At 42.7% G+C, this 11874-nt stretch overlaps 1 protein-coding gene across 4 annotated transcripts in view; it reads left to right on the top strand.

The window, feature by feature from the left end:
• Positions 1-4: 4 nt before the first annotated feature.
• The window catches only part of TMEM116 (transmembrane protein 116), a 50418-nt gene continuing 38548 nt past the window's right edge, over positions 5-11874 (top strand). For 3 of the 4 annotated variants that reach the window (XM_025403777.1, XM_025403775.1, XM_025403774.1), the window contains exon 1: positions 5-222. The gene's annotated coding sequence lies outside the window, so the exon portion shown is untranslated. The remainder of the gene's footprint in view (positions 223-11874) is intronic. The other variant, XM_025403773.1, reaches the window with a different exon arrangement.

The raw sequence follows: 11874 nt of genomic DNA, 5'->3' as shown, positions 1-11874 counted from the left end.
GGCGGGAAAATGGGCTGCTGCGCGCGCGTACTCGGCGAGTCTCCCGGCGGGTTCGCCCACTTCCTTTCCTGCTCCGCGTGAGAAGAGGCGCGAAGCGCGCGTAGGAACGCTACAGCAATTCCTTTGCTGCCCTTCCTCTCCTTCGAAGATGACAAGGCCTGCCATCCCTTCTTGCTAACTTTGGGCCGTCAGGCAGTTGGTTGGGACCCGCTGCAACCCTAGGTCAGTCTGTCAGTCAAGTTCAGCTGTTATTATCAGTCAGGCTTCGTCACCGCCCTGACCCAGGCGGGCAGTGGCTACGCGGCTTCCCTGAGCTTCTTGGCCAGGCTTGGCGGTTAGTGTGGCAGGCAGGGCCGTCTTAGACCCGCCCTGAGGTGAGCACCTCCCCTGGGAGACGCCAGGCTCCTGGGATCCGCCCAGCCAAGGCCCACCCTCCAGGAACCCCAGACGCAATTCTAATAATTATGTTCCGCAGGTAGTCACTCGGTCCTTGGCTTGTGCCAGACGCTGGCTTTGCCTGCGAGACTACGGAATAGACAGAAACAAGACAGTTCTGTGTTGAAGGCACGCACCTTGTTGGGGGAGGAGGTGGCATAGGAATAATCATCTAAGCAGTGCAGTGTAATTGCTGTAAAATATTATTTCTGGCTGGACGCGTTGACTCACGCCTGTAATCCCAGCACTTTGGGAGGCCGAGGCAGGTGGATTGCCTGAGGTCAGGAGTTCGAGACCAGCCTGGCCAACATGGTGAAACACCGTCTGTACTAAAAATACAAAAATCAGGCGAGTGTGGTGGCACGTGCCTATAATCCCAGCTACTCAGGAGGCTGAGGCAGGAGAATTGCATGAACCCAAGGGGCGGAGGTTCGGGTGAGCCGAGATTGCACCATTGCACTTCAGCCTAGGTGACAGAGCGAGACAAGGTCTCAGAAAAAAAAGAAAAGAAATTAAAAAAAAGACTATTTACTTATTGTAAAGAGGCAGGGATTCAGCCAGCCCTGCTCAGGAGCATCAGAGGAAGTTGTAGACAGGAGGTGACTTTTGAGCTGGACCTTGAAATAAGACGGGGTGTGCATGAGGCAAAGAGAAACAGGGCATTTCTAGCAATGGGAAAATTATGCACAGGCATATTGGGGAACTGGTTGAGATCAGTCTGTGTAAAGGCGAACTGGGGCAGCAGCTGCTGCCACTCTTTTTTATTTTGGTTGATTATTACTGAGCTTCCATGGGGCGGATTTGAAAAGGTCTCACCACGCTAAAGACTTTGGAGTCACTAGAAGTTTTAACCAGGAGAATAAGGTTAGATTTGTGTGTAGACACAGCACTCAGGTCAGCCTGGGCAATGTAATGAAACCTCGTCTCTACGATAAGTAGAAAAATTAGCCATGTGTGTTAGTGTGTGCCTGTGGTCCCAGGTACTTGGGAGGCTGAGGCAGCAGGATCACTTGGACCTGAGAGGTCGAGGCTGCAGTCAGTCCTAATTGCTGTCACTGCACTCCAGTCTGGTCAACAGAGCAAGACTCTGTCTCAAAACAAAAACATTACTCAGGAATGAAGGGAATGGATTGAAAGTGAGAAGATTGGACTGAAGCCAATTAATGGGGTATAGCAGTAGTCTAGTTGGAAGAGGTTAAGGTCATACAGTAGGACATAATAAGGCTGAAGTGTGGATGGAGTTGACAAACTTTTAAAGGGTAGAATTCACAAGATTTGATGAACAAATGCATGTAAGGGTAAGAGAACATACACAATGCATTGTAAGGGACTTACTGCTATAATTAACCATTGTATGTGTCCAAAATTTATGTGTATAAATAGTCATCAGTGATAACAGGATCCAATCATGGACAACCAGTTTGATTATATATAAATTTTGAAAGAGTCGTGTGTGTGTGTGTGTGTTTGGGGAAGTTCAGAAAAATTTGAGTTTGCCCTATTGATGGCAGCCAGCTGCAGCAGGGAGGTATGACTAGGGCTGCACACTCCATGAAGCCTGTGGGAACCCTGCCCCTTCTGAGTTGACTCAGGAGCCCCTGGTGCCATTGTGGCTGCCCTCCCAGGTGTAGGACCTGGGCATCTCTGCAGCCTGCACCCTTGGGGGACCAGCTAGACACCCTACCGCAATCCCTGCAAGCTCAGGAGTGTCTGCTCCCACCGCCTGGCCTCTCTCCACTCTCATGCCCCGCTCCAATGTCAGAGCAGGCTTGGGGCCAAGAATGGCAGCGGGAGGCAGATTGATTCCTGGGTAGAAGAGGGTGAGTCCCCAGTAAGACCCCCACCTTCAGGTCAGGGAGGGCCTGAAGACAGGGGTCCAGGCTGCCAGTCCTGCAGACTGGAGTAGGGACTCGTGGTGCATCTTCTTGGCCTGCCATGGCTGCCCATGGACCAATCGGCATGTACTTCCCTCTGAGGTCCATAAAAGCCCTGGGCTCACCCAGAGCAGGGCAGAGGACTGCCAGAGGACCAAGAGGGCAGAGACCTATGGGTCAACCAGCCTAAGAGAGAAGCTACCCTCTCTGCTGATAGTTGGAGATGACGGAACAACCAGTTGCAGAAAGGACCTACCCTGCCTGCTGAGAGCTGCAGAGACAACCTGTGGGCAGAGAAGAGCCACCCTCTCCAGGGCCTCTTCTCTTCTGAGAGCTGCAGACATCAGGACGATCAGTTGCAGAGAGGAGCCACCCTCTCCAGGGCCTCCTCTCTACTGAGAACTGAATACTCGATGGACAACCTGCCTACAGAGAGGAACTACCCACTGCAGGTCTCCTCTGAGCCGCTGTAACGCTCAATAAAGCTCATCTTTGTCTTTTTCACCCTTCATTGTCCACATACCTCATTCTTCCTGGATGCAGGACAAGAACTCGGGTAAAGGCACTGTGGCCACAGAGGTTTCTGGCCAGAAAATGGATACCCCAAAGAGGTGGTGAAACAAGGCTTTATGTAATTGGTGGAAATAGAGTTAAGCCTTGGAAGAAAGAACATTTTAGAGAACAAGTGGAAAAGGAGCAGATGTGGGAATGAACATGATGCTTTGGGAGAATGACTGGCTTGGTTGGAGGGAGTTCTCAAAACGGGAGATAGTAAAACAGTTTTAAGCCCAGGTAGGGGAGAATCTTGAAGTCAAACTAAGAATTTTCTGTTCTGTAGTCTATATGGAGCTATTAAGAGTTTTAAAATTTCTTTATAAAACATTTAAACTTCTAAAATTATTCACTTCTCAGTATAAATAACTTTGGTTATACCTAGTTAGTAGAATTGATCAACAGTGACTATCTAGTCATGGTTAGTTTAGAAGTAGGTTTTTATTTTTTATTTTTTAATTTTTTTCGAGACAGAGTCACTTGGTCACTCAGGCTGGAGTTCAGAGGCCTGACCTCAGCTCATTGCAACCTCCACCTCCTGGGTTCAAGTGATTTTCCTACCTCAGCCTCCTGAGTAGCTGGGATTACAGACGTCTGCCACCACACCTGGCTAATTTTTTTTTTTTTTTGTATTTTTAGTAGAGATGGGGTTTCACCATGTTGGCCAGGCTCATTTGAACTCCTGACCTCAAATGATCCACCCGCGTCGGCCTCCCAAAGTGCTGGGATTACAGGCGTGAGCCACCATGCCTGGCCTAAAGTAGGTTTTGTAGAAGTAAGGGAAGAGGATTGGTTGGATAGGGAAAGGAAAAATTGGCACTTTTGCTATAAACTGCAAAAGTAATTGTCCCAATCCTTCCTTTGAATAGCACTCTGGTCCTAGTCAGTTGTGTTAAGATATAATTAGATTTTTGGGCTGGGCACGGTGGCTCACACCTGTAATCCTAGCGCTTTGGGAGCCCAAGGCGGGTGGATCACCTGAGGTCAGAAGTTTGAGACCAGACTGGCCAACATGGTGAAACCCTGTCTTTACTAAAAATATAAAAATTTGCCAGGTGCAGTGGTGGGCACCTGTAATCACAGCTACTCAGGAGGCTGAGGCAGGAGAATTGCTTGAATCTGGGAGGTGGAGGTTGCAGTGAGCCGAGATTGCACCATTTCACTCCAGCCTGGGTAATAAGAGTGAAACTCCGTCTAAAAAAAACAATAATAATAATAATAATAATTAGATTTTTGGCCTCAGGACCTTGATGATGATCTACGAAAATAAACTGAGTATAGTTCCGGCATATTTTGGAAGTCATAAAATCCCACAGTTGACACTGATGTGGAAAATCAAAAGAGTTACCCTGGGTGTTGTATGGAGGTGAAGAGGAGGGGACATGTTGCATGAATGTCCACAAGACTCAGCATAGCAACTGGAGTGAAGAGAAAGAAAAATAGCATGATTGGCTAAGGCAATTAATATATAAACTCCCATTTTTCTGTCCTTAAGCCAGTGAGGCCCCAGTTTCACTGACCTCTTTGCTATTCCTGATATACACAATGCATGTCCCTTACCTCAAGACCTTTGTATTTTCTCCCTCTGGAACGCTTTCTTTTAGGATATCCACATGGCTGACTACTTGACTTCCCTCAAGTCTTTGCTGAAACCTCAACCTCCTACTGAGACCTATCCTGACCATCTTTTAAAAATTGCTTCTACCTGACTGCCCTGCTTTCTATCTCCTTTCCCCTCATTATTTTTTTCCATAATACTTTCAACTTGTAACACACTATATAATTTGCTTAGTTTGATTTTGCTTATTACCTTTCCTGTGAGGCCTAAATTTTTTTTTTTTGTCTGAAGGAGAAACTATTCCATGTCTGTGTCTCAAAATACTTTTGGCTCTTTTTACATTCCCTTCTTGGACCACATGCAAGCAGACTTCAAAAAGTTCATGGAAAAAATGAGATTAAGGCCAGATGCAGTGCCTCACACCTGTAATCCCAGCACTTTAGGAGCCTGAGGCAAGAAGATGCTTGAACCCAGGAGGTCAATACCAGCGTGGGCAACATAGGGAGACCCCATCTCTACAAGCAATTTAAACAACTTTTAGCTAGACATGGTGGCACATGCCTGTGGTCCCAGCTACTCAGGAGGCTGAGGTGGGAGGACCCTTGAGCCCAGGAGTTCGAGACCAGCCTGGGCAACATAATGAGACCTTGCCTCTAACAACAACAACAAATCAGCACAGAAGGATATTATATGTGTTGGGATGTTTATTGCTGCATTGTTTGCAGAAAACAAAAATAATCTGCATGTCCATCATTAGAAGAATTGCTGGATAAATGATTTTATGTGGAATATTATGTAACAAAATGGATTATAACTATTTCTATTAAAGCAGAAAGATATCTGTGAAATAGTGTGAAAAGCAGTGTGTACAGAAACATATCCCATTTTTAAAAACCCTGCCGCCTCAGCAATACCCCTTGCCATATATGTGTGTATATATTTGAATGTGTATTGCTGAGCATAGAGAAAAAATACAGAGAAATACACTAGGATTTAACATTGGGTACAGTCTGAGGGAGTGGAGAGAAAGCACATAAGACTAATAAAAGGAAAAAATTATGGCATAATGCTGAGAAAAAAGAATAGAATGTAAAATACTAGCTGCAGTTACTGCAAATTTGTAAAAATGGAATATGCATATAGGCAAGAATTAAATCATTGTTTTAGCGAGATAATAGGACTACAGGAAACTTTTTACTTTGGATTTCTATTATGTTAATACTGTTTTTGCAATAAAATAACATTTAAAAACTCAGAGTTTAACATTCAGGAATCAAGTCACATCAGCAGAAATGCTCCTTCTTTTGTCCCACTTTCAACTCATGTTATTTTGTCTTATTTATGTAGTTTTGTAAATGACCTGAAATATTATCTAAGTCAAAGAGGGATATAAGTAAGTAAATAAAAATAACCTAACTCTTGTCAGTCTCATCTTTTAGTACTGTATATTGCCATTGTGTTAATATTCACAATTTTATCATGTAAAATTAGAATAGTAATAATAATTCATAGGATTGTGAGTAGATGAAATTAGTTAATGCATATGAAGCATTGAGAGTGGTGCCTGGCATAAAGTATGTACTCACTAAAGCCTTTATAATGCTCAGGAATTTATAATGGCACTTCTGCAGGATAAAATCCAAATGCAACAGCCTCCATAACCTAGTTATAAAAGCTATCTAAATAGAAATGCATTTATAATAATACATGTAGCGACTGAACTTTTGAAATGTACCCAATCCAAGTTGAGACATGGAAGTGTAACTACCCACTGAATTTCAAAGTACAAAATTAAAAATGTAAAATATCTCAATGACATACTTACATTGATTACACATTGCAGTGATAATAATTGGGATACTTCAGTTAAATAAAATATGTTATTACTTTTTGAGACAGGATCTCACTGTCACCCAGGTTGGCATGCAGTGGCCCAATCTTGACTCACTGCAACTTCTGCCTCACCCCAATCCTCCACCTCTGGGGTCAAGCGAACCTCCCGCCTCCACCTCCTGAGTAGCTGGGACCGAAGGCGTGTGCCACTAAGCCCAGCTCATTTTTGTATTTTTTTGTAGAAATGGGGTTTCACCATGTTGTCTGGTCTTGAACTCCTGAGCTCAAGTGATTCACTTACCTTGGCCTCCCAAAGTTCTGGGACTACAGGTGTGAGCCACCCCACCCAGCCAATAAGTGTATTATTAAAATTAATTTCAGTCAGGCGCAGTGGCTCACGCCTGTAATCCCAACATTTTGGGAGGCCAAGGCTAGAGGATAACTTGAGACCAGCCTGGTCAACACAGCAATACCTCATCTCTACAACAAATTTAAAAATCAGCCAGGCATGATAGGAGGCACGCATTCCTAGCTACTTGGGAGGTAGAAGTGGGAGGATCTCTGGGCCCAGAAGTTTGATACTGCAGTGAGCTATGATTGTACCATTATAATTAAGCAAGAGTGACAGAGTGAGACCCTGTCTCAAAAAAAAAAAAAAGTCACTTATTTTTTCTTGCTTTTTTATGTTGCGTTTAGAAAATTTAAGATTACATATGTGACACACGTTATGTTTCTATTGGATAGTAGCACTTAAGATTTTAAAAATAAGGTAATTGTTATATTCTTCATCTTAATCTCTGCCCTGTTGGTTTTTTAGACCCAAGTACAGTATACTTACATTTATTTCTATTAACTTTTATTTAATAAAACTCATTCTGAAGTGTTTAGATCTTTTTAGATCTTAAGTCTGTCATTCCTCACAAGTTTGGTACATTGTTGAGTAAATATTCAACAAATACTGAGTGCCTCTTCTAAGCACTGTTTTAGGTACTGGAGATATTGTATCTCCAGATATCCAAAATAATCTTGTGTAATAATTTAGATAATAGGCCGGGCGCGGTGGCTGATTCCTGTAATCCCAGCACTTTGGGAGGCCGAGGCAGGTGGATCACTTGAGATCAGGAGTTTGAGACCAGCCTGGCCAACATGGTAAAACCGTGTCTCTGCTAAAAATGCAAAAATTAGCCAGGCGTGGTGGCTGGCGCCTGTAGTCCCAGCTACTTAGGAGGCTGACACAGGAGAATTGCTTGAACCCGGGAGGTGGGGGTTGCAGTGAGCTGAGATTGCACCACTGCACTCCAGCCTGGACAACAGAGCGAGACTCTGTCTCAAAAAAAAAAAAAAAAAAAGTTAGATAATATCCCAAATATCCTTGCAACATACAATCAATATAAATATGTCATTGAGATATTTTACACTCTTTCTTTTATACTTTGAAATTCAGTGGATATTTACACTTACAACATGTCTCAACTTGGATTGGCCACATTTCAAAAGCTCGACAACTACAGGTATTATTATAAATAGCATTTTATTTAGAACGCAACAGATAAGTTACCTGCCCTCAAGGAAGTTATAGTCTATTGGGGGAATCCGACAAAAAACATATAACCAAGGTACTTGGAAATTTGATAAACGTTACATTTCAGAGATGATATTTGAGCTGATACTTGAGCTGATACTTGAAGGATGAGAAGGACCCCATTGTGATTATCTGGAGGAAGGGGCACTCAAGACAGAGGAAACAACTGTTGCAAATGATCTGAAGTGGAAAAATGCTTGATGTGTTGGAGGAATACACAGTGGTAGGCAGACTCTAAGATGACCTCCAGTGATCCCTGCCTCTGGATGTTCGTGTTCTTGTATAATCCCTTAGTAAGATCTATGACCAAAACAATATGCGAAAGGTGATGCGATCTTGCTTCAGTGATTTGTTTATATAAGATTGTACCTTCCATCTTTCTAGGAGAAGATCTTGCGGAAGTCCATATGGCAAGGAACTGAGTGAAGCCTTTCGGTAACAGCTAGGAACCGAGGCCCTCAGTCTAACAGCCCTCATAGAACTGAATTACAACAATGACATGAGCTTGGAGCCAGATTCTTCCCTATTTGAGCCTTCAAATGAGGGAGGCTCTACCTGTGGCCGATATCTTGATTATAGCCTTTTGAGGGACCCTGAAGTAGAGGACCCAGTTAAGCCATGCTATGGACTTCTGACCCACAGAAGCTGTGAGATAATAAATGTGTATTTTAAGCCACCAAATTTGTAGAAAATTGTTATGCAACAATAGATACGTAATACTCATTTGATAAATATGCTCACTATGTTTTATTTCAAGTCATTGATGAAAATGTTTTACAGAACAGTGCCAAGTCAGTATGCTGGTTCATATCAATAGAAGTCATTGCTAGGTTAATATTGATCAATTACTTAGCATTCACTTACGTTTATTTGTGCAGTGAATGACCTTAATTATGCTTCTACTTTGTCTAATTTGTTTTTCTTTTTTCTTTTTAAGGGACAGGGTCTCATTATGTGGTGTGATCATAACTCTTTGTAACCTCAAACTCAAGTTATCCTCCCACCTCAGCCTCCCGAGTTGCTAGGACTACAGGCATGTGCCACCATACCTGGGTAATTTTTTACTTTATTTTTTGTAGAAACAGGATCTTACCGTGTCACCCAGGCTGAAGTGCAGTAGTGTGATCGTAACTCACCGAAGCCTCAAACTCCTGGGCTCAAGGGACCCTTCCACCTCAGTCTCCTGAGTAACTGTGATTACAGCATGAGTCATTGCATCCAACCTATATTTTCTAATTTTTTTTTTTTTTTTTAGATGGAGTTGCTCTGTCACCCAAGCTGGGGCGTAGTGGCGCTATCTCGGCTCGCTGCAACCTCCGCCTCCCGGGTCCAAGCAATTCTTCTGCCTCAGCCTCCCTGGTAGCTGGGATTACAGGCATGTGCCACCACACCTGGCTAATTTTTGTATTTTTAGTAAAGATGGGGTTTCTCCATGTTGGCCAGGCTGATCTTGAACTCCTGACCTCAGATGATCTGCCTGTCTCAGCCTCCCAAAGTGCTGGGATTACAGGCATGAGCCACCGCACCTGGCCTGTTTTCTAATTTTTATTGCATGAAATGTCTCACCAAATGCTTTGTTAGAATTTCAGATATATGTCTAGTAATTCTATCCAAAAAGAGAACAGATTAGTCTGGCATTATTATTATTTTGAGACAGGTTCTCCCTCTGTTGCCCAGGCTGGAGTGCAGTGGTGCAATCATGATTCACTGCAGCCTCAAACTCCTGGGCTCAAATGGTTCTCCTATCGCGGCCTTTATAGTAGCTAGGACTATAGGCGTGTGCCACCATGCCTGACTGATTTTTGTATTTTTTGTAGAGACGGGGTTTTATTATGTTGTCTGGGCTGATCTTGACCTCCTGGTCTCAAGTGATCCTTCCTGCCTTGACCTCCAGTGTTGAGATTATAGGTGTGACCCACTGCACCCAGCTTTTTTTTTTTTTTTTTTTTTTTTTTAGGTAAAGCCATGCCGACTTAGCAGTTACTTTTTTTTTTCTAATTGTTTGCAAACACATCTTTTGGACAATTCATTCTAGATTCTTATTTGGGATCAATACTAAGATCCTTGATGTATGGTTTGGTTTGCAGATTTCACCATCTTTTTGCCTTTAATTTAGTTATCACCAGGTTTCTAGCAACTTTCCCATTTTTACATGAACTCTCAAATTTTTCTCAAATGGTTTATTAGGTTAACTGGCAAGTTTTATCAAAATTCTGGAGTGTAATTTGTTCAGTCCAGGAGTGGTGGATTTATTTAGAGTAGTCAAGTGCCCTCTTACAATCTTTATCTTCAGTTCCCTCTTACAATGTTTGTTTTATACTTTATATTCTGAGTATTATCCTTTTTAGTCAGACAGAAACATATCCATTAATCATTACACCATGAATTCTAGCACTGGGCATTTCCTTCCTTGCTTTTGTTCCAAACTTCATTTTATTGGCAATAATGTTACTAAGATACAACTCAAAAGCACTTCTTGTTGCCCAGGCTGGAGTGCAATGGTACAATCTTGGCTCACTGCAACCTCCACCTCCTGGGTTCAAGCAATTCTCCTGCCTCAGCCTCCTGAGTAGCTAGCTGGCATTACAGGCACCCGCCACCATGCCCAGCTAATTATTTGTATTTAGTAGAGATGGGATTTCACCATGTTAAGTCAGGCTGGTCTTGAATTCCTGTCCTCAGGTGATCCACCCACCTCGGCCTCCCAAAGTGGTGGGATTACAGGCATGCTCCACCATGCCTGGCCCTAGAAATCTTTAAATGTTATTTTTAGAAAACTTTTTGGTTAAATAAAAATATTTTACAAAGGCAAGTGTCTTTCTTGACTTTGAGTAACTTGCTCATGATAGCAATTTTATGAATATGTGTTAACTTCAATTGATATGTAATATATAGTAGCCCAATAAGTTAAGAATTGGGATAGGTTTGAACTTGCTAAGGAGCTTTTATTTATTTATTTATTTTTGAGATGAACTCTCGTTCTGTCATCCAGGCTGGAGTGCAGTGGCATGATCTTGGCTCACTGCAACTTCCGCCTTCCGGGTTCAAGCAATTCTCTGTCTCAGCCTCCCTAGTAGCTGGGATTCCAGGCGCCCGCCACCATACCCAGCTAATTTTTGTATTTTTAGTAGAGATGGGGTTTCACCATCTTGGCCAGGCTGGTCTTGAACTCCTGACCTTGTGATCCACCCGCCTTGGCCTCCAAAAGTATTGGGATTATAGACGTGAGCCACCACACCCGGCTGTTTTTTGGTTTTGTTTTTGTTGTTGTTGTTGTTGTTATAAACACAGGGTTTCACTCTGTCACCCAGGCTGGAGTGTGAGTGCAATGGTGCAAACACAGCTCACTGTAGCCTGGACCTCTCGACCTCAAGAGATCCTCTTGCCTCAGCCTGCTGAGTAATTGGGACCGCAGACATGCAAGGAGCTTTTTGCTAAAAAGAGATAAAGGAAAACAAAGTAAATATCACCTACTTCATCATTTGAGCTTGGGTTAGCCTTTTTAGAAAAGGAAGATGGCAAGATTGTTTCCAAAGATACTTCAAAGGGACAAAGTACTGAATATACAGCAAGCAGGGGATTAATTTTGATAGAAAAACTGGAAAGTAAATCCCCAAATGTTGGTAGATGGTATAGATGTTTTAGAAGAGAATGCCAAAGAGAAAAGTTATTCGTCATTGATTGTCCTGACAAGAGCAGCAGACTAATTTGGCATGGCTGTTCTCTGAACAACATGAGATTTGTTCTTGACTGAAACAACAGTCCTTTGTCTCAAAGCATTTTCTTATCACTTGGTGAAACTGTCAGTAGTCTCCTCACCTTTATGAGGTAAGACGTGTGTGTAGAGGCCTTAAAATACTTCCTAAGACTTTATGCTGGGGATTTCTGATCTAGAAATTTCCTGGTATTTTTATTTATTTGTTTACCTAACAATTTAAGCAAAGTGATTAGAACGTAACCTTTATTTAACAATGTCTGGTCTTCCACTATAGACTATAATCTTTTTGTTTGTTTGGTTTGGTTTGGTTTCTGTTTTGTTT

Source organism: Theropithecus gelada, chromosome 11 (genome assembly GCF_003255815.1).
Source record: "Theropithecus gelada isolate Dixy chromosome 11, Tgel_1.0, whole genome shotgun sequence".
NCBI classification, from domain to species: domain Eukaryota; kingdom Metazoa; phylum Chordata; class Mammalia; order Primates; family Cercopithecidae; genus Theropithecus; species Theropithecus gelada.
The sequence above is the reverse complement of the archived record's forward strand: the minus strand, read 5'-3'. Positions and strand labels throughout refer to the sequence as shown.